At 42.9% G+C, this 22711-nt stretch overlaps 1 protein-coding gene and 1 long non-coding RNA gene across 7 annotated transcripts in view; one reads left to right on the top strand and one right to left on the bottom strand.

Annotated features, from left to right (window-relative positions):
* Nucleotides 1-2679: 2679 nt before the first annotated feature.
* LOC309373204 lies at nucleotides 2680-5420 on the bottom strand. Its single transcript, XR_014169832.1, has 3 exons — nucleotides 5291-5420; nucleotides 4915-5042; nucleotides 2680-2695 (listed from the first exon to the last, which is right to left on the bottom strand). It is a non-coding gene; the product is annotated as an uncharacterized lncRNA (long non-coding RNA).
* The window catches only part of CHD6 (chromodomain helicase DNA binding protein 6), a 101341-nt gene continuing 84018 nt past the window's right edge, over nucleotides 5389-22711 (top strand). For 3 of the 6 annotated variants that reach the window (XM_081916573.1, XM_081916572.1, XM_081916568.1), the window contains exon 1: nucleotides 5851-5955. The gene's annotated coding sequence lies outside the window, so the exon portion shown is untranslated. Of the gene's footprint in view, nucleotides 5468-5850; nucleotides 5956-6741; nucleotides 7031-15702; nucleotides 15725-22711 lie in introns of those variants that run through there. The other 3 variants (XM_081916569.1, XM_081916570.1, XM_081916571.1) reach the window with 3 other exon arrangements.

Genomic DNA, 22711 nt, shown 5'->3' with positions numbered 1-22711 from the left:
CGGGGCTCATGATAATTGTGCAAAAGAGATCATTACAGTAGATACAGATTTTCTTGTCTCTTCACAAGCAGCTGCAGCTGTTCAAAAATTCTGTTTTGTTCAACATCACTACTACTGTAATAACAGCAGGAAGAGTGGGAGGCTAACTTGTGGCTCTCTAGATGTGGTTGTAAAGGTAAAGGGACCCCAGACCATTAGGTCCAGTCGTGACTGACTCTGGGGTTGCGGCGCTCATCTCGCTTTATTGACCGAGGGAGCTGATGTACAGCTTCCAGGTCATGTGGCCAGCATGACTAAGCGCTTCTGGCGAACCAGAGCAGTGCACGGAAATGCCATTTACATCGATGCACCAAGATTTATAGTAGATTCTGGAAAATACTGAGGCTCAGACTTTGACAAATCTCTAGACAGTTGACATGGTTTATGGGGGCAGCTGTCAAATATGCCTTTATATTGCATTCCCTTGGGATGGAACACAGAGCTCAAGCATCATTTTGGTGGGTACAAACTTGTAATGCAGGCCCCTGTCCCACCCTACACCTACAATCTCACGGCTTTTCTACCATCCACCTGAAAAAACTAATCATTCACTATTTTTATTTCATATACTATTCGGCTTGAAGAAGAGTTTTATAAAGATTTTTATTTTGTAACTTGGTTGTTGTTGCTCCTAATAAAAATATTATCCTGTTGATGTTATCTTTATTTTATAAAAATATTTGTGTACCGTTATTTCATTAAAAAAATAATCAAAGTTGTTTACAACCATTATAGGACCACAATAAAAATACATTAAAATTTAAAACAGATCACCAGCTATTACAGAAAGGTTTGCAGCAAATATTCAAAGGCTAATATAGAATACACCTCCTAATTTGCTAGTTGAAGAGCACCCTACTCAACTAGATCAATGACATGAAAGGCTTGGTTTCAGTTTGAAGTCCCATGAGCTTTAGAACTTGGGGGACAAGCAGCGATGCTCCTAACAGATGATCTCAGTGACTGAGCTGGAATATAAGCGTCCAGGTAGTCCCTGGACCTTGGTTATTCAGGGCTTTGTAAATTAATACAAGAACCTTGAACCTGGCTCGGTAGTAGATGGGCAGCTAGCGCAGAATGTTTTTACAATCGTGTCACATGTTATTGGCAATGTGCTTCCATCAGCAGTCTGTTGCATTCTGCTTTTATATTAATATAAGAACATTACTGCACACATTTGATAAATAAAACAGTTAACTTAAAAATTTTATTTTTCTGGTCTTTTTCATTGCAAAAGCATGTATAATTTCCCCAAATTCTCTTCCAAGTTGACACTCAATAGACAAAATAGCTAGGTGGCTTAACTGTTCTTGCCCATAGTATAAGGGATGCAGTTTTTGTTGACTGCTAGTTTGCTAAAACATTACTCAGGTTCTGCCAGAGTCACTGACAGTGTGCAAAAAATCCACAGAGCTATGGACACTTCGTTAAAAAAACAGTAGCAGTTGTATTTTTGTAAATCTCATATAATAAGATACTGGGAAGGGGCAGGGGGTGGATCACAAGCTTTTCCATAGTAGGCATATCTATATCTGTATCTATATCTGTATCTCAGATGCAGCATTTGATAAGGAAAATTCTACAAAAGATCTGAACAATACTTGTGAAACAGACATTTAGACACTTCTTCTGGTTACTCAGATGCTAGTGTCACAGATGTTACAAAAGCAACAGAATGTAAAACAAATGTTACTAGTTTCTTTTGATCTACAGTTTCACCTCATTTCCCATTTATCAGCACACGGACAGCAGCAGTTGGATTTCATCTCCTGGAATTCTTTAATACTAAAATGAAAGATCTAGCATGGTGCCTTTTGTAAAGCTGACTTCCAAAATTATGTCGTCTTCTTTACATGACCATGATATTATTTGCTCCAGTGATCTTCTAAGAACGGAACCAGTTACCATTTTTGATGGGATCTCTAAAAACAGAAAAGGGGACATGGGTGGCGCTGTGGGTTAAAACCAGAGCCTAGGACTTGCCGATCAGAAGGTTGGCAGTTCAAATCCCCATGACAGGGTGAGCTCCCGTTGCTCGGTCCCTGTTCCTGCCAACCTAGCAGTTCGAAAGCACATCAAAGTGCAAGTGGATAAATAGGTACCGCTCTGGTGGGAAGGTAAATGGCGTTTCTGTGTGCTGCTCTGGTTCGCCAGAAGCGACTTAGTCATGCTGGCCACATGACCCAGAAGCTGTACACTGGCTCCCTCAGCCAATAAAGCGAGATGAGCGCCGCAACCCCAGAGTCGGTCACGACTGGACCTAACTGGACTGGACTGGACTGGTCAGGGGTCCCTTTACCTAAGAATAGAAAGAGTAAACGATATAGGCCACGTAAACAATAGCTTGGGTTTCTACAGTGGAAGCACAGGGTTTCTTTAACATGCAGAAAATATATGAAACTTTCCTTATTTGAACCCAGGTATGATTGTGCATTGCAACTGATAAAGGATGTAAGGTGCCATATGTTAAAAAAAATAAGTAAAATTCATATTTTAAAATGAATGTGTAGGAGATAGTGAAGGAAGGCATTAGATGAGAACAATTGCAGGGCAAAGTATTTTGTAACTCAGTTCATCATTTATTTTGGAAATTTGAGTACAATGTCTGGAGAAATAAGGAAGATGACATGCTTGGTAAATCTGTCCAGAACAAGAGCTGAGAGAAAGTAAAGGAAATAAGTGTGGTAATATGAAGATGGATTTAGAAGAACTATAACAGACAAATGGAAGTACAGAACAGAATGTGTTTAAAAATAAGTAGTGCAGTGTACCTTCTTGATGACAACAGCTGTAAATGGAGGGAAAAGGAATCTATTGCAATATACCAATTCCTCAGCTTACCTCATAGAAGTAACTGAGAAAATGGAAGTCTGAAGATGTAAACTAGAAAATTTAACTTCTAACACGGAACTATAACATTTTAGCCAAATGTTTGCAAACTTTAGTATTTTGAGATTTCCTTACTACAGTTTCTATCAGTGTATTTCAGCAGACGTATTTATTTCCCATGTGGGTAACAGCATGCTTCTATGACTTTGGAAAAGTTGCAGCTTTGTTTGGTACTTTGGTCTATTCTTAATTTGATTGAGGACTGGTTTATATGACCAAATGGACATATTCAGAATGTTGGTTGAACGGATCTGTGCAGAAGGACCAGCTTGACCAGATAAGTGGGCAACTCCCTAGTTAGCATGGGTATGATCATCTACTCCCAGATGATAGTGGTACTCCAGTTGGAGGTCTTACACAGTTGTTGTTTTTTAAAAATATATAATTTGTATTTAATTTTGCAGCAAGAAATCAACTTCTCACCTAGAACGTCTTTTTTTGGTGTATGTATCCATAGGCATACTGTGTAACATATTCATACTGGGGATGGGCTTCCAGCTTAGTAGCAGGGAAACTGCTTTGCATACAGCTCCCTGGTTCAGTCCCCAGAATCTTCAGTAAGAGTGAAAAAAACCATCCAAAACCCTGAGGAGCCACTTCCAGTCAGTGTAGAATATACTGATCTAGATGGACCAAGTTCTGACTTGGTGTAAGGCAGCTTCTTATATTGAACCCTTCACGGTCTTTATACAACTTGTCTAAACACCTCACGTCTTACCCATTCCTTTGACCCTCAGAATAATGCATCTCTCCAAAAGGAGAGATTTTGGAATATTGGTGGTTTAAAGTGACTTGTCCATATAAGATAGGACGGGGAATCACATTACAGTATTGTGTCCCTGACTGACCATTCTCCTCATCTGCATACTATGGTGAGTCAGCTTCAGACCATCTATTCTAGCAAAGCAGCTTTGAATGCTGGTAGGATGTTGTTGCGTTCAGGTCATGCTTGGGCTTCCCACGGGCATCTGGTTGGCCATTGTGAGAAGGGGATGCTGGGCCTGGTGAAGAAGAAGAAGAGTTTGGATTTGATATCCAAACTCTATGTCACATAGAGGAGGGAGAAAGGTTGTTTTCTGCTGCTCCAGAGAAGCGGACACAGAGCAATGGATTCAAACTACAAGAAAGAAGATTCCACCTAAACATTAGGAAGAACTTCCTGACAGTAAGAGCTGTTCGACAGTGGAATTTGCTGCCAAGGAGTCTGGTGGAGTCTCTTTTTTTGGAGGTCTTTAAGCAGAGGCTTGACAACCATATGTCAGGAGTGCTCTGATGGTGTTTCCTGCGTGGCAGGGGGTTGGACTTGATGGCCCTTGTGGTTTCTTCCAACTCTATGATTCTATCCCGCCTTTCACTCCCCTTCAGGAGTCTCAAAGCGGCTAACATTCTCCTTTCCCTTCCTCCCCCACAACAAACACTCTGTGAGGTGAGTGGGGCTGAGAGACTTCAAAGAAGTGTGACTGGCCCAAGGTCACCCAGCAGCTGCATGTGGAGGAGCGGAGACGCGAACCCGGTTCCCCAGATTACGAGGCTACCGCTCTTAACCACTACACCACACTGGCTCCATATATGTTCATCTATATAGGCTATACTTTTGCTGTATCTCTATCAGAACTGCAGCAAACCATTCCTTCTACAGCTGGGTCATCAAAAATAAGCAGCAGCATCTTAAGTAAGTATCGGAAATTGAACCAGAAACTTGGTTCATGCAAAACTTGGGCCCTACCATCACGTTTAGCATATGGGGAAGCACTTGGTGTGATTTCTTTGTGCCATGCCCCTCATCTGCTAAGTCCATCCACTTCTGCTATGCCACAACAAAGCTGCACTGAGCTGTCCCTGTGGTAAATGTGGGTGAATTTGGGCACTAGGCACATTGTGAAGTAATTCCATGACTGAATCGGCGTGCAGATGTTTGGCAAGGATCTACTCTGCTCATGCTGTATCAGCTTGTTCATATTTTCCAAAGAGTAACACCCTACTCACCAGCCTACGTATGGGGGAAAGAAAATAACATAACTGGCAGAAGGCAAGAGGTCTTATTTCAATGTTTCTTTTCCAGGAATGTTCCATAGGTGCACCATTCAACCGGCGTATCAACTGCGCACATTAGCCTGGAACCAATAAAATAACATTAAAACCAGTTAGCAAAAGAAAGGTCTTCAGAATGTGTTTGATTAACTCCCACTGCAACCATTACTCAACAGATTTTTTTTGAGGGGGAGGAGAGGAAAGCTAAGCTAAGGAATAGCTCGTTTAGATTGGCGCTACCCTACATCTCTTAGAACAAGGAAAGTTGGCATCCTTCCCCTCACCCCAGTATTGTGCCCATTTCTCCTTCCCACACGCGACAAAAAAAGACCTGCATCGTCCTGCTCGGAGGTTGCACATTCCACCTCCAGACACTGTGCTTTAAATGCAGGAAATCTCACATCCGGGACATGAAAAGCGAGCAAAGACGTGGAATGCAAAGGGGGAGAGGTTCTCCCCCGCTTCTCCTCCCCTCCCTTCTTCTCCTCCGCTTTTAATGCTGGCTGAAGTAAGTAAAAAACCCCTTGATTGGAGGATACGGGAGTGGGGGGCGAAATCCTTCTCTCCTCTGCTAGCCTTTGGAAAGTTGCAGCTACAGTTGCGTTGGGCAACCGAGCTGGAGAGCTGGAAGGGGGCGGGAGGCAGGGCAGAGAAGGACCGGGGCTGCAGATCCGGGAGGCAAAAGGAATTGCGGGGAGGGTGCGGGGGGGGGGGAATGCTCGGTCCTCGCCACAGCCAATCCCGGCAGCGATCACATCAATGCAAATAGGAGCACAATGGAGCTAGCAATAAGCGCGCTGCAGCCAAGCTTGGAGCGGGCTGCGCTTGGCTGACGGGCCGCCTCTCCAATGGCAGGCGCCGGGGGGCTGCGGGTGGCCAGTGGCTGCAGCGCGGGGGCGTGCCGGGGCCAGGCTAGGCTGTCCTTGCAGGGTGTCTGGGCTAAACTTCACCAAATAATAGCTGTTTGTATTTTGGCTGCTGCAGGAGCCATTTTAGGTAAGTTGGGCTCTGAACTTTTTATTGGCGCGCCGTGCGCGAGTGAGGGGTGCGCGGGGCGCGCAAGGCGGCCGGGGGCCAGCCTATGAATGAACTCTGCGCTCGCCGGGCAGGGCAGGCGGCAGGGGCCAAGGAGCCGGCGGCTGGTCAGGCGGCCCGGGCTCGGCCGGCGGGCGGGGAGGGAGGGGGGTCTTGCCAAGCGCTTAGTTTCTCCTCTCAGACACTGTCATGGCGTTGGCGAGGCTCTGTCCTTGGGAAGCAGAGCTGGGCGCCGGGGGAGGGGGTGCTGCGTGTGATGGTGCCCTTGCGCAGAGTTGCAAGGAGGGAGAGGATGCCCATGTGGAGCCGAGCAGGGATGCCCCGCAGGTTCCCCTTGCAGCGCAAACCTTCCCCCTTAAAGCGCAAGGCTCGGGGAGGAGAGCGAGCGGGGGATGGGGGAGGGAGGGAAGATGATCTGCAGCTCCTCCCTCTCCCCCTGTGTGCAGGCAGGCTGTGGGCTGGGGCTGCCGCCGCTGACCCTCTCACCCCCAGAAGTTCTCTGCGCCTGCCCACTGTTTTGCATGGGTGGCGATCGGGAAGATGCGCCGTCCAACCCCAGCTGCGACTCCCCTTGGGTCTAGTCCCACGCACTGCAGTTTGCTTTCTCTCCCCCCCCCCAGCCCTCCCTCCGAGGCGCTCACGCACAGAAACGCGCGCACACACACACAACGCACAGTCCAGCCCACCTGCCTCTTTTGCAGATCCATCCACAATACGGCCATGAGTCATGTGCATTCCTGCAACCATGACCAAGTTTGGTGCAATTCCGGGGCTAGGGAGAGATTAGCATCGAAGGAGAGTTGGAAACTCAATCCATCTCTCTCTACTCCTCCTTTCATTGTTTTGCGTCCGTGTTGCCACCTTCCGAATTATGCCGCCGGGAGGTGGTGATGTTTTGTAGAGGGCTTGTAAATATTTGCAGATTAAAAGGCAAATCGGGAGGCCCTGAATTCCCAGGGTGAAAGAGCAACTCCCCATCTTCTTTGATTTTGTGACCGCCACAGCGCTGTATGTTTTGAGCTAGGAGACGTGTTCGGTAAGCATTCCAGAGTTTACAAAAATGGTACACAGCAAGCCTGCATGGCTGTGTGTTTGTGTGTCTGTCTTGGAGGGGGAGACTTGGAACCTGCAAATTGTGTACACTGTCCCTGTGGACTAGTGACTTAAAAAGTATAAGTGTAGTACAAGGTGAAGCATACTGAAATGGGACTTATCATTGAGAGAAGTGTTTTCCAATAACCTGGGATTCCACATGGAGTATGAAGTTTACATATTAAAGAATGGGTATAGACCTGGTCTGCTACCAGTATGTGGTAAGAAAGACCGCAGAAAAGAAGCATCTCTGCTGTGGCATACTGGCATTCGTTAGACTGATACTATACAAGCTGTGATTTTGATGACATTTTTGTACTCCCCCCACTATTGTAGCAAAATGTCAATTCATTGCCAGTCTCCTAACACTGCAACCAGCAAAACAACTCATTAATTTCAAATCTGGAATATCATCACCCACAGCTTCTTGACCTAGGGCAAGCAAGGGCATCTTCTAACCCTGAAGTGGATTGGAAAACACAAATGAAATCTGCTAATGAAAGCAATTAATGAGCAAGGCTTTCTAGGCTGTAAAAGCGGCAACTATTGGTGCTGCCAGCTGATCCGTTCCTTCTCTTTTGCTGTGTGCAGAGCAGACACAGATCTTTTGTGACTTTGCAGTGGTAGTCGCAATAGAAGAGGCATGGCAAGTCACATTAGAGTCACTTCTCATTCACTCTGTTGTCGCTGTCTCCCTGTGAACTTGTAGTCTCATTACGCAGCCGTAATCCTCATCATTTTGATCACTTCTTTGGGGAATTCTTTATGTCTTCTACCAATGACTTTTTACTGGTAATCGGAATGGATTTCTTCGTATTGATCAATAAGCTTCTCAGTCTAAATGCTATAAGAAGTCAAAGGGAAACCCACACACTCCCAAACAGAATGTAAAAAAAAAGGGGGGGGAATAAATCATACGTTGTTGCTGCCTGGTGAAACCATTTTTTATAATATACCAAGCGTTTTCTCTGTATTGACTTGCCTTTATGATAATTACTCAAAACTTTAAATAAAGTTGGGAATGTCTGAGACTGGTGAGCCATTTGATATTTCCGATGCTACTCTTGACAGCAGGGTTAGATGTTCTGAGAGCCAGTCTAGTGTCAATGTGATTGATGGACTGGATCAGTCACAGCCTCTCAGCTTTGGCTACATTGCACCATGGTTGTAAAGATGAAATGTGGGGAAGGTATGCTTCTCTGAGCTCCCTGGAGGAAATATGAAATAAATGTGTAATAAGTGAAAACAGTAAGTAAGTAAGTAAGTAAGTAAGTATTTGCTAGCCTGCATAGATTTTTCAAATTTATTAGTTTGATCCCTAGACTTAAGCTTATTTCTCACTTTGGTTGTGAACCCATGTCTTGACAAATCTAGAACTCGAAGACCCTTTGACATCAGCTTTTCTATGTGGAAATAGGGTTTTGTTGTTGTTGTTGGCAGTTCAAAATTAGGCAGATGCCAGGTGCATTTTGCACCTGGCTTTTGACCACTTGCGACCAAGTGAAGATGCCTGGGTGCCAGGATGGTGCCTGACGTCTCCACCATCTGGAGGTGCATGCCTGGGAATCTTGTTGGTCATGGTATGAACCATTCAGTGATGAGCAGCTTCTCACTAATCTAAAGCAGTTATAGCCCAGACACAGATTTACCACATCTAGTGAGAACTAGGTTTTAGCTGAGCCAAAAACATGTTCTTAGGATGAAGCACCCTTCTTCTCCATTGTATCCTTGTTACTGCAATGCTTTGGTAGCATTGCAGTGATTTTATCCTGATGCTGCAAGGGAAATGTGCAGGATTGTTGTCTCAGTGATAAAGTGCTTCTTGACTTAACTTGAAAAAGAGGTCCCTCTTTTTTTAAAAAAATGTAGCGTGTACTTGTCAACTGCTGTTAGTTTGGAACACCATATTTTAGTAAAATGACTGTCCTGTTCTTGTTTTCTTTGAAATAAGTCCCACTTTGTTCAGTTGGGTTTACTCATAGTATGTAAGTGATGCATAGAATGACAGCTGTCATTTACTGCAAGGTGTTGCCTGTATATTTTAATAATACATGTATTATCCTGTCATTTTGCATAAAGTTCCAAGGCGGAACAGTGGTACTGCTAAGTTGTTTTGAGCAGTCCTGAAGAGAAATTTCAGTAATAGTGTTCAAAGTTGCACCCTAGTATTGGGAGAGGCTGAGATGTCGTATCTCTTGGGACCAAACAGGAATTGAACAACCTGTTCCTTGTATTCCTTGGTGAGAGATTGTTTCTGCAATCCCTGGTGGGACCTTTGATGAAATCACTAAATCTCTTTGGGATGTTTCCTCTCTGATGTCTTGAAAGCACGGGGCTCTGAGACTTTGCTACAAAACTTAATTTATTTGTATTTGTCCATCATCCCACTTGCTGAACGTAAAACTACATTCATACTCATCCTTCATTAGCAAAGATACATGAATTTAAGGTTTTCTTTTGTAAATTAGTTTTTTGTAAATTTGTATTTTGTAAATTTGTTTTTAATTAATTAATTAAACTGGAATCCACACAAAAAACAAATTTACAAAATAAAAACTACAATTCATGTATCTTTGCTAATGAAGCTGGTATCATTACAATTATGCATCTCTTCATTTTCTTTAGCATTTGCAAAACTTGGTGGTAGAAAGGAGAGCCAAATGCAAGAAGAGAAATCATTAATAAAATGATGGAGGAGATTAGAGGCAGTAGACTTTCATTCAAAGAGGCAGATATGGAAATAGGCTTGAGCTTTTGTAAGTAACAGGAGATTTTGTCAGGATAATTTGAAATCTCTTGTTGAAAGCTACATAAGGTGTGCATTCATGATTGCCTTTTTGGTGTTTGTGTGTGTGTGTAAGTTAGCATTCCTCAGGTGGGAACAACCAATTCTTTCTCTTTCCATGATAATCTGGCTGTGGAGACTGCTGATTGGCTCACCTTTGTGACAGTCATGTCAATTGCAGAGTTACTCCCGTAATCCGTTCAAGAGTAGTTCAAAGAGTTTTTTTTTAAAAAAAATGAGGCGCCAAATAAATGTTTCATGAAATTAACATGCTGTATGCTTGGGAGAAAAAAATTATCAAGCAAAAAAACTTTATCTGAAGAAGAAGCAGCAGCAAAAATGGTGCTGGATTTGGTGCCAGGTACCTGTGGGTAAAACCTCAGCGCCTAGGGCTTGCCGATCGCATGGTCGGCGGTTCGAATCCCCGCGGCGGGGTGAGCTCCCGTCTTTCGGTCCCAGCTCCTGGCCACCTAGCAGTTCGAAAGCACCCCTAAGTGCAAGTAGATACTGTAAATAGGTACCGCTTTCTAGCGGGAAGGTAAACGGTGTTTCAGTGTGCTGCGCTGGTGCTGGCACACCAGAGCAGCTTCGTCACGCTGGCCACGTGACCTGGAAGTGTTTCCGGACAGCACTGGCCCCCGGCCTCTTAAGTGAGATGGGCGCCCAACCCTAGAGTCGGTCACGACTGGCCTGTACGGGCAGAGGTACCTTTACCTTACCTGTGGATTAAACCACAGAGCCTAGGACTTGCCGATCAGAAGGTTGGCGGTTCAAATCCCTGCGACGGGGTGAGCTCCCATTGCTGTATCCCAGCTCCTGCCAACCTAGCAGTTCAAAAGCATGTCAAAGTGCAAGTAGATAAATAGGTACCACTCTGGCGGGAAGGTAAACGGCGTTTCCGTGCGCTGCTCTGGTTCGCCAGAAGCGGCTCAGTCATGCTGGCCACATGACCCGGAAGCTGTACGCTGGCTCCCTCGGCCAGTAAAGCGAGATGAGCGCCGCAACCCCAGAGCCCGCCACGACTGGACCTAATGGTCAGAGGTCCCTTTACCTTTACCTTTACGTGTGGTAAAGGAGTAAAGGAACCAGAGCATTCAGTACAGCAAAAAATTAAAGATGCGCTGGTTTCTGGGTATGCTAGTCACACCAGTAAATATCAAGTGGTAATTCTTTTCCTGGGCAGTATTACTTCAAGCTACAAGTAGGAAGATAACATGTTTGAATTCTAACCCCACTAAGCAAAATAAAATCTTTTGTCTGGGACCATGGATTGCTCAGTTGTCACAGTATAGTGCAGATAATGCCAAGATTGCAGGTTTAATCCCCCTATGGGGCAGCTGCATATTCCTGCATTGCAGGGGGTTGGACTAGATGATCCTTGGGGTCCCTTCCAACTCTACGATTCTATGATTTTGGAGAGCTCCTGGTGGCTAGGATAGGCCACAGTGATGAGCTGGATGGTTTGGTAGCTTCTTTGAGAACAATTCAAACATAGTCACTTTCCTCCCTGCCACCAGTATCATGCAGGAAACATTTTACCACCTGGTACTGCGAGGTCTCCCTTTAGAATTCAGGCCAATGGTGTAGCATGGGGGTGGGGGCACAGGAGCAGTTGCCCTGGGCTCAAAATTTCAACACCCAATGCTGCCTTAACACAGCTGCGTGCTTCCGTCACTGGGCTTTGTTGAAAACAGCTTCTCCATGTCAACCAGGAAGGGACCTTTCCAGACTGCGGCTGCCATTTCCTGGGTGACACGGATACCTTTAGGGAGGCAGTTGAATGCGCATGCATACAGTGGTACCTCGGGTGACAGACACTTCAGGTTACAGACTCCACTAACCCAGAAATAGTACCTCGGGTTAAGAACTTTGCTTCAGGATGAGAACAGAAATCATGCAGCGGTGGCACGACAGCAGCAGGAGGCCCCATTAGCTAAAGTGGTGTTTCAGGTTAAGAACAGTTTCAGGTTAAGAACAGACCTCCGGAACGAATTAAATACTTAACCCGAGGTACCACTGTACTATGTTCATTTGATGTTTTAAATATTTTGTTGTGAGCTGCCCAGAGTGGCTGGGGCAGATGAGCGGTATATAAATAATGACCTTTGTTGTAGTAGATGTATTACCTACTGGAAGGGCTTTTTGGCTTATATAGAAATGCACAGGAAGAATTTCTTCCCAGTGGACCAATCAAAGGCCTGGAACAGAAGTACTGTGGGTTCATTGGCTAGGTCAACTGAAAAGGGACTCTTCTGTACTGTACTCAATCTTTGGGTTCTACTGAGTTGTACTCAGAGTAGACCTGTTAAAATTAAAGGACCTGAATTAATTAATGCCCATTAATTTCAACACATCTGCTCTGACTAGGACTAATAATTGGCTACTATCTTCTGGAATTCTCTTCTGAGAAATATCTATCAAACCGTTTCTTTGCTTTCATTCTGCTGCCAGGCCTGGGACAACGTTGCTATAGAAAGATTTTTCCTGGCTATTAAGTGATTATCTTGATGCAATTTGTTTTTGTCTTTTTAGTTTCATTTGTATTTCAATTGTTACGGATTGCTTCTATTTACATTTTTGCTGTTTGTGAAATTTGCTGCTTTATGAACTTATTTTAGTGGAACAGAGAGCAATAAATTTATTAAAATAATGGTATAGACAGGTACTGGTTTGTGATGTGATCTGCCCATCCTATGAACACTTACTAGGGCCCTATTAAACATACCGGTAGTTGAATTTTGAGTAAGGATGCATAGTATCATACTATAAATCTCAGCACTGGTGCACACATGAATTGCTGATGTCTAAAAAGAATAAAAATGTGTTTCAGAAAATCAAAACTAAGAGGGTAAGGTTGATTTAGTGTTTCTCTTGTTTACATTCAAACATCCTGAAATGTGTGCTATTTCTTCTTCAACTATTTGTATCAAAGCGAAAGAAAATCACCAATAGTTGCTTTCTAAGAGCCACTTCAAAGGTGATAGTCTTCCTTCACATATCATAGTACTAACATAATCATAATAATAGCATTTTAGAGTATTCAGACACTTCATATACATTCATTCTCTACTGGCTATTGACTGAAACAGACACACAAAAACACACATTCTCAGTCATGTGAGTGCTACGTATATGGGGGAAAGGAGGAAAACCATACGTTAGGTGCGTGTGATGTCTGCAGATGCACATTTGGTGTACATGCCCTAAGAGGCACCATTCAGTTGTGGCTTTCCAGTGCATCTATGCACAGCAAGAACAGATGAATATGTACGGCTTGCAAGTTCCCCCCTATTTGTTTATTTTCATAATTTACATCCCAACCATCTGTCAAAAGTACTTTAGGTGCCATACACAAAAATGATACAGTAGTAAACATTAAACTAAAATAATCAAGCTAAGTACTATAGAAGTGTGTGGTTCAAGAAAATACTTTCATGTAAGATGAAAGTCACATTTTAAAAGGTGCTGAAGAATGTGACTGACTGCTTTTAGGGATTTGTGGTAAATATTAAGTAGTGTGGCATCATAAATTGAGCAAACATTTTTACAATGTGTTTTTGTTTTCCCATCATGCAATGTGCAGCTAAGCTTTGCGTGGTTTAGTGGGGTGCAGCTGTACAGTGGTACCTCAGGTTACAAACACCTTGGGTTACAAACACTTCGGTTTACATACTCTGCTAACCCGGAAGTAGTACCTCGGGTTAAGAACTTTGCCCCAGGATGAGAACAGAAATTGCGCACCGGCAGCAGCAGGAGACCCCATTAGCTAAAGTGGTACCTCAGGTTAAGAATGGTTCCAGGTTAAGAACAGACCTCTGGAATGAATTAAGTTTATAACCAGAGGTACCACTGTACTCTATTTCATCATGCTGTGGACCAGAATACTACCTGGAAAGTACTGTGACAATGGTCATTGAATGTTTGTGTTAGAAACAGTTTCCTCTCTCATCTGTATTCTGCAAATTTTATTTCACTCTCTCTTGTTATTAGGCATTCATGATGCACGTAGCTGATGATGATGACTAGCTCTTTCCCAGATCACACTGTACTGACTGAAGAGCCCAAGTCATATGCTGGATGGAAGAATAGACTTGAATCTGATTTCATATTCTTTCTTGACCACTAGGTTGGTGGCCTTGGGCCAGTCCCAGACTTCCTCTCAGGGCTGATATTAGGAAAGCATGAGATAACGCCATGTACCCTGAGCTGTTAGGAGGAGGGATGGAATACAAATGTGATAAATGAAGTCTGACTCTGGTGTAAGCCATTTATTAAAAGGCTGCCTTTGTGCTTCCTCTGTTTGCTCTCGGCCGTACCAGTTCTCTAGCTGATTTTTCTACTACGTTAGCAATAGCACTATCATGTGGATACTCACAGGAAAAATAGCTACCGCTCAGCTCCTCCTTTTCTCCTTAGCCTAGAACTAAGCCTTTCTTTGGTTTAGCGTTCTTTCCAAACCTAGACACATGGTTTGTCTCACTCCATGCATAACCAAAAACGCGAACCTTTACATGCTACAAGTTGCTTTACTTTTGTAACGAAAGACCTGAGTTTCCTGCTTCAGTATTGTTAGTTTTAAATAATTTTGATTTGTCAAAAGGCATGTCAATAATTATTCTGACAGTATTTTCCCTTTATGTCTTCAGAAGCATCGTAAAGATGTACAGGTGGATTATGCAAAGCAAATTTATTTTCTTTGGCCAGTTTTCTTTTTGGTCAGGAAGGTAGCTTGAGAATGTGAACTTCTTTTTAAGAACAGCTGCAGAAACCACAAGCTTGAGGCACCTGTGCCTTGTATGATCTCTGAGACACAAACTACATGTGATGGCAGTATTTGCTGAAACTTGGGTCTGCCTATGTTGTGTATAAACTGGGGTGGGGAGCTCTGCTTCTTAAAGCAAATGGGGCATACTGGTGAGGAGAATAAACCCCTATCCTCTTACACGAATATATGTAATTATTGAGTATCTATCTGACAGTTTACACTCAGTGGTCTGCAACTATTTTTGAGAAAAAAGAGAGGTCATCATCTGATGACCCCCGTAGCCTCCAGACTGGCCTGCCTTTCTCTTTAGCCTATAGATTAGCACAGCTGGGCATCTTTCAAGGGCATCACAGCACTGATCCTTTTTATACCTCAAGAGCATCAAACTCTTCACAAAATGCTTGAGTAGCAAATTCCAATACCGTACAGGCAACTCCCCATTTGCACAGTGTTGCGTTTCGGGTCATACTATGTGTTGGCGGAGCACGCATAAGCCCACCCTGCCCTGTTCTGCCCCCTTCTGGGGCTGAAAATGGCGTGCAAGTTAGCAGGCACCCATGCCTTGGACGCTTGCAAAATATGTAACAAGTGGCCAAGTTCCCAAGCATGCTGATTGCAATGAAAACTTCACTGAAATTTCATATTTAGCCTTAGCAGGATTTCTATACGACTATGTCAGCCCTAGATATCCCTAAATGCCAGTGGGTTTAAATCTGCAGAGAAAAAGCATTATAACACAACTGAAAGTCAATTAACCCTTGATAGTTATTCTCATTCTCTTATCATTCTCCCACCTGTGCCTTGTATATTTTAAGCAAGAGCTTTGAGAAATCTAATACATTTTCTCTTTTGTGTCTTGTTAATTATTGTGTGTTGCTATTAATTCATTGTTATTAGATCATTTCTGTATCTTTTAATGTATATTGTAAATTGCCCTTTTAGTAATGTAAACTTCCCTGGGATCTTTGGTTGAAGGACAGTTTAGTAGTAGTAGTAATAATAATAATAATAATAATAATAATAATAATAATAATATCCCTACTCACAGCCAAGTTCTATTACTAGAAGGCATCTTACCTGTGAAACAAGTGTTGTGTCAATGTTGGAGGGGAGAGGCTTTGTGTGGGTGATGATGGCAGCTGTTTTAGCTTGAACCTTAGGGTATAGGCTTTATTTTTTAATCCTCTAAATTAAGAGTTGCTTTATGTGTGTGTTTATATATGATAAGAGAATATAGGACTTGTGTTTCTAAGGAAAGTCAACTTGTTTTGTTGTATATTTGGGGGAATTGGGTAAAAAGTAAAGAATTCTCTGAAGTTTTCTTTAATGGCCTGGTCTATTTCTATAGACACTGGCCACATAGTTCCTGGTGCCCAGCAAGGACTCAACCAGAGCAAGCCCAAGACACAGTGGTGCCTGGGGCAGAAAATCCAAATGCTGATGATCATGTATGTTTTCCTCTACTGTCAGAGGCAGTCTGCTTCTGAGTTCTAGCACCTGGAAACTGCAGGAGAGGAGAGTGCTCTTGTGCTCAGTTCCTGCTTGTGAGCTTCCCTTAGGCATTTGGCCACTATGAGAACAGGCTACTGGACTACATGGTCCACTAGCCTTTCCAGCAGGCTCTTCTTATGTGTTTACCACAGGATACAATCCGTCAGGAATGGCTTCTCTGCAGCTACTTCCTGTGCAATGAACAGGAGTTGTGCAACAGCTCAGTAACGCTCCCGTGCAGTTCCTATTTATTTCATTGGAGCTTGCACATGAGAAAATTCCCGGTGGCGATGATATCTGTCTCCCTCTCTTTTATCTGAGGCGCCTGTCTCATTTTTCCTCTTGATAAAGGCTATCTCTATCCTGCACTGGTGCATCGGGAAGGGGACATAGTTCTCTTAATGCTAGATCTTAAGAGCCCCTGGGCAATTGCAGATGGATGATATAAGATGCTTAGTACTAGGTCTAATGTTTCTAGTAGTTACTGCAAAGGTGGGAGTTTGCAGTGTCAGTCTTTGTGCAGCAACAGGGATGTACACATATAGTTGGGCTGTGCATTTGTTGTTTTGACCTTTAACGCACCTTCTTACAGTTTTAATGGAAGATAGTTCAATTAATTTAAATCACAGGAGAAAATGTATTTGTTTGTAGGCAGGCGATTTTAGGTCCACTGATTTTTCAACTTAAGTAGCAACTACAGCCACGTGGAAGCAGTTTGAAGGAAGAGAAGAGCCTGTGAAAGGGAAAGGAGGGCAACGGGCCAGTCTTAACCACAAGTCTATATGCATGTCTTCTAAGGAATAAGCAGGCACCCCTAAATTGAACAGTTCTATCTTGTGCTTTTAGTCTGTAATGCTAATGTTATAGTAACAGTGCCTGTGTGGGTGTGGTTTTTGAGACAGAGATTTTCAAAGAACCGGAACACTCCTTTTACGGGCTATAAGCCTCGTTTGGGAAACGTATGGCTGACTTGCAGGTTCTGTGCGACATATCTCTGGAATCCTGTGAAGGCCAGCCCCTCTTCTGGAAACAAAGTGTTTCTAGTTCTCATTGTGATGGAGAAAGCTTGGAAATGTGGTTGCTGTGTTGTAAAGGCAAAATGAGCTGGAAACGTCTTTGTGTGCAGATTTTTAAAAATGTGGCTACAATAGCAGCAGTGCCTTGCTTGAGGAATGCGCTCCTTCTGGAAGTTCAGTCGGTGCCAACATTGTATAGATTTAGGCACCAGCTGAAAGCTTGCTTTTTTGCACACGATTCTGTATGATCAGTGTGTTTCAGAGTTCTATTTTGAATTAACAAATTAATACAATATTATTATATAGAAAATATATACCGTGATTTAAATTTTTGTATTTGTACCCATAGGTGGTCCTGGGGTCTTAGGACGGTTGTGATGTTAGCCATAAACAAACAAACAAACACAAACAAAAAACCAGAAGGTTATTTAGATGTTACATTTCTGTGCAGTTGCACCATTAGGGTCTTCAATGCATTCTCTTGGACCATTAGGCCCTGCTTATTCAACTTGTTTTGACAGGCAAAAAGACTGTTAACAACACTGGAGAACCCATGATCTAATGCAGGGATGTTGAGGATGCCCTCAATAGATTTCCTAAGGGACTGTGGCTCTTGGCTGAAAAAAAGGCCCCCTACTCTTAATGTGGGATGTGGGTGGCACTGTGGTCTAAACCACAGAGCCTAGGGCTTGCTGATCAGAAGGTCAGCAGTTCGAATCCCCGCGACAGGGTAAGCTCCTGTTGTTCGGTCCCAGCTCTTGCCCACCTAGCAGTTCTAAAGCATGTCAGAGTGCTCCGGCGGGAAGGTAAATGGCATTTCTGTGCACTGCTCTGGTTCGCCACAAGCGGCTTAGTCATGCTGGCCACATGACCCAGAAGCTGTCTATGGACAAATGCCGGCTCCCTCTGCCTATAGAGCGAGATGAGCACGCAACCCTAGAGTCGTCCGCGACTGGACCTAACAGTCAAGGGTACCTTTACCTTTTCTTTACTCTTAATATACACTATGCAAAACTTGACACATTGTGGTTTGCTGTGTTTAAAAGGTAACCTATGAAATGTGTCATAGTGCTTCTTCTGAGGTGTTGATCTGTGTCTGTATATATTTTTGGGGTGTTCATGGAGGGGTAGTACCTATGCTGGGGGGCACGTTATGCTCCTTCTGGGGTAGTTTGTCCACCTTTGCTCCCAACCCTGCACTCAGCTTTCACTTGTGGCTCCTGCAAGCTGACAGTGGCCACACCCTGGGAACGGCTTTGATTGGCTGTCTAGTCCAGGTGCAGGTAGCTGATGGATCTTAAACCTCAGTGAATTAGGCATTTCTCCTGCATGCGAAGACAATCAAGTGCTGACCCACCACTGTCCGCCTGCTTCAATGGGTGCTTGGAGCTCAGAGGACTGTGATATCTAAGCCTCTCAGAACATAAAGGGCACAGTCCAGGAGAATGATCTCCTGTGCTTTCCCCCTTGAAGTGAATGGGAGATATGCAAGAGCAGCAGAGCTCGCATAGGAGACCTTCTTGTTAAATTATGCCCATGGTTTTGCAGTGCACCTGAAAGGTGAATAAAATACTGAACAATTCTTTTAAAAGACATGAATGGTAGTTTTCAATGAAGAAAAACGATAGTGCGTTAAAAAAATCTACTTGAAATTAACGTTATTTCAACCCGTGTTAAACCTTAAGCTTAGTGCAATTTATTATGTCACTTGAATAAAGTTTAGAAATATGCTGACTCAATGAGCCCTCATCAAACTTTAATGACTTTTTATAGGCAGGCTGTTTCCCCTCCTTCTTATACGATGCTCATGCGGTAGTAAGGAACAGATTTAACAAGATTTCAAGGTGAATCTTTATAAATATAGATCAGGTTGTCATATATTGAAGGATTGTGGTTTTAAAGCAAACACTTAATAACGTGCTTGATTTTTCACACTTCCGTGAGTTGTGCTAAATTTAGTAGAATGCCTTGCAAGGTGTAAAGTGTGCGTTTACAGCAAAATGGGTCCTGCATCCTCAGACTTGGAAAATACACATGCCTGATCTTACATGTGTGACCTTGAACTTGGAGGAGTGTCGTATTCCATGACGCCTCATAGGTTTTGTCAGATTGATGGTGTTTGAGGTTTGGAGGCAGCCTTGATTTTAAGGGCCTCTAGCGGGTGGCTCTGTGGGTTAAACCACTGAGCTGCTTGGGCTTGCCGATCGAAAGGTCAGCGGTTCGAATCCCCGCGACGGAGTGAGCTCCTGTTGTTCGGTCCCAGCTCCTGCCAACCTAGCGGTACTGCTCTGGTGGGAAGCTAAACAGCATTTCTGTGTGCTGCTCTGGTTTTGGCAGAAGCGGCTTAGTCATGCTGGCCACTTGACCTGGAAAAACTGTCTGCGGAAGCCAGACAAACACCGGCTCCCTCAGCCTGTAAAGTGAGATGAGCGCCGCAACCCCAGAGTCGTTCGCGGCTGGACTTGTCTCAGCCCTTTCTAAGGGCATCTAGCTAGTAACTAGCACTACTAGCTATCATGGGTTATCATGCCCAAATCCTTTGCCAGCTCCATGATAGTTGAGAACTGAGTTCTGGTAGCGGTAGTAGTGCTGTAGTCCATTCCCCTCTTTATTCGTGTGTGTCCTCATGGGGCTGAATATTCAGCTGGTAGCCGTCTGGCTTTTTTTGACCTTGCCATCCCAATGCTAAATGCCAATGGGACTTGTCTGCCTGTCTGCAACAAGTCTAGTGATTTTCCAAAGCCATTGATTACAGATTCATCAGTCTCAGACACATTTAAAGTTACTTTACAGAATATGGTTGGCCTGTTTGGACTGATTCCCACAAAATAGCCTCTTCTTTATCTCATAGTTTTGCATAAATTAATTTTAGTATAAATTATTTGTTGATAGAACTAACTTTTAAGTAAGAGGAAATACAACTCCTCTGCCCTTCCAGAAGAAAAAAAAATTGGGCGATCAGTGCACAAACAGTACATTGGTTGCTGTTCAAAGAAATACGTTGATTACTTAAAAGCATTTGAAGTGTAGTAAACACATATTCTGTTAGGTCTCTTCTTGAATTAAAGTATATGTTATTGAGCTTTAAATGGCTGTGCTCAAACAAGAAGTCTGCTCTAAGTCAGCCTTTGTCAATGTGGTGCCCTCCAGCTGTTTTGGACTTCAACTCCTCTCAGCCTCAGCCAGCACGCCCAAATTGTTATCCCAAACAGCTGGAGGGTACTAGGTTAGTGAACACTGCCAGAAACCCGGGTTACCATGAATGAGCAGCTAGTGCAGTCTGCCGAATTGTTCACACTGTGTTCCTCTGCTACTGCCTGGGGGTGGGAGGGTTTGCACAGAAAATGTCGTTGTGAACAAACCAAAGCTACAGCCTTTGCTATAAAAGGAAAACTGTCTTCACATAATTGTGCAGGTGTAGAAGGCATCGCTGCGTTTAACAGCGAAACTCAGGAACTGAACGTGTGTAATTTTAAACAGAGTACCGACTTAAGGATCAGCAGGAAATTGGATTTTATGGTTATGTTTTATACATACAATGTTCAGAGTTACTATAAACCAACATATATCCATTGTGATAGAGCACCAGGTGCTATGATTGTAACCAAAATATTAAACTATTTTTGAATCAGTATACAACTCAATATATTGCATATTATATCCATTTGCATACTTAAAAATGTGGAAAATCTGTAGTACACATATTTTTTTAAAGAAAAGCTTTTTAATGATTTAAGCAAGAACCTATACTTCAGTGGCATAGAAGAATAAAGAAAAGCAATGCAATTAAATAAAAACGAAAATTGAAATACACACATACAAATGCAAATGTGGGTCATTTCATTCACAGTTCCTGGTGTGTGGACGGGGGTAGTAGAATTATATATATATAAAAGGATATTGTCCTTGAGGTCTTATGATAGTCTCATTTAAAGCTGAAAAGTTACTAAGTTACTAAGAATTCCAAAGAGCAGCATATTTCATAGTAAACGTTTTAACATTTTTGCCATCATTAATGCATAAAATATTTCTTGCCACATTGTTGAAAGTTAATTTGTTTTTGCTTCTCCTCTAGTGTGCCTTAATTTTTGAGTTAATTTTTCTACAGCAGCCTGGGCCACATTTGACTGTACCATAAATGCTTATTTAATCCCTCCAAATATTTCAATTTTCTTGCAGTAACGATCCTGGCAGTTGACAATAAATATAGAATAAATTATTTATCCAAACCGTCTTCATTTGGCCCATCCCATATCCCCAGTAATGCTGGCAAAGAGGCTGGTTACAATTCGTGTTTTGTTATTAAAATAATTTCTGAGAACACCGTTGCCCCAAAAGCTGCCACTGGGGGACACACCATAAGTGAAAATATAAACCTTTATTCTTTTCCCCTTTTTGTGGCCAGCAGCATTTTGGAGACAGATTGGCTCACAATACTGAACCTTCAGTGCAGTTTTCAGGACAGCCAGAACAAAACAGAAATGTTCATGTGAGCTTCTTGTTCTCATGTAGTCCGCCATGTAGGCACTTGAGGCTTAAGAAAAATCCCACCGGGAAGATAAGCATGTTTCATGGCTCTATAGACAATGGCTCTGAGCATGAGATGCTTGTACATGTTATATGCAAATCTCTCTTTCTGTCTCAGAGGGGCAGTGAGTGTCTCAATTATTCTGATCAGCCAGGTCTTGGTAAAGATGTAAAGATATCCGTTTTTTAGGGAGATTGTTTATGGAATAATTGGACTTGCCATTAAGAGCACTGTAGAAGAGATGCTTTTAAATTTGTGGTCCATGGGAAATTTTCTGGTGCGTTATTTTGCCATAGATAAATGTCTTTTTCATAAGTTTTAGTAGCAACCAATAGATGCCAATGGCAAATACAATAAAAGGCAAGTTTGGCAGCTTCCAAAATTATAATTAATGTTTTTCTAAGGTGATTATCCCTAGCGAGTAGGTAAGTCAGAACATCATCCACAGTTTTGGGGGATACTAACATTTCAGCAGTTTTCAGTGCTTCCCTCCCCCCCCCCAATGCAAACAATGCAATGAAAATTCAGTGTACATGCGGTTGTCTTTGAATGTTTGCATTCCAAAAGACATTATTCTTAACAGAGCATTGAAATCGCATTAAGTACACTGTTAATTTCCTCCCTTAAATATTTCAGGTCAAACTGTATTGTATTGGGACAAAAATTTGGGGCATTTTTAAAGCATGGTTTACTAAAACACACGTAATAAACATGCTAAATTAGATCACTCTCTAGGGCATCAGAAATTTTCAGTGCAAATTAGCCAAATTTGTACGGGGGGGGATGTATTGAATTTTATTTTACAGTTCAAAATTTTCTGGAAAACCCACATTGCTATCCATGGACCACTGCACAAGCGCTTCATTCAGGTGAGCCACAGAAAGGTTGTAGAGCAGTGAGCATATTGGCACTTTCATAGAATCAAAGAATTGGAGAGATGGAAGGGGCCACAAGGGTAATCTAGTCTAACCCCTGCAATACAGCAATTTGCCCTTCACAAATACATTTCCCCCCCTGATAACAGAGATCAACTGCACATA

The sequence above is a fragment of the Podarcis melisellensis genome (genome assembly GCF_964234715.1).
Source record: "Podarcis melisellensis genome assembly, chromosome: 6".
NCBI classification, from domain to species: Eukaryota; Metazoa; Chordata; class Lepidosauria; order Squamata; family Lacertidae; genus Podarcis; species Podarcis melisellensis.
This window is presented reverse-complemented; position numbering and strand designations above follow the sequence as displayed.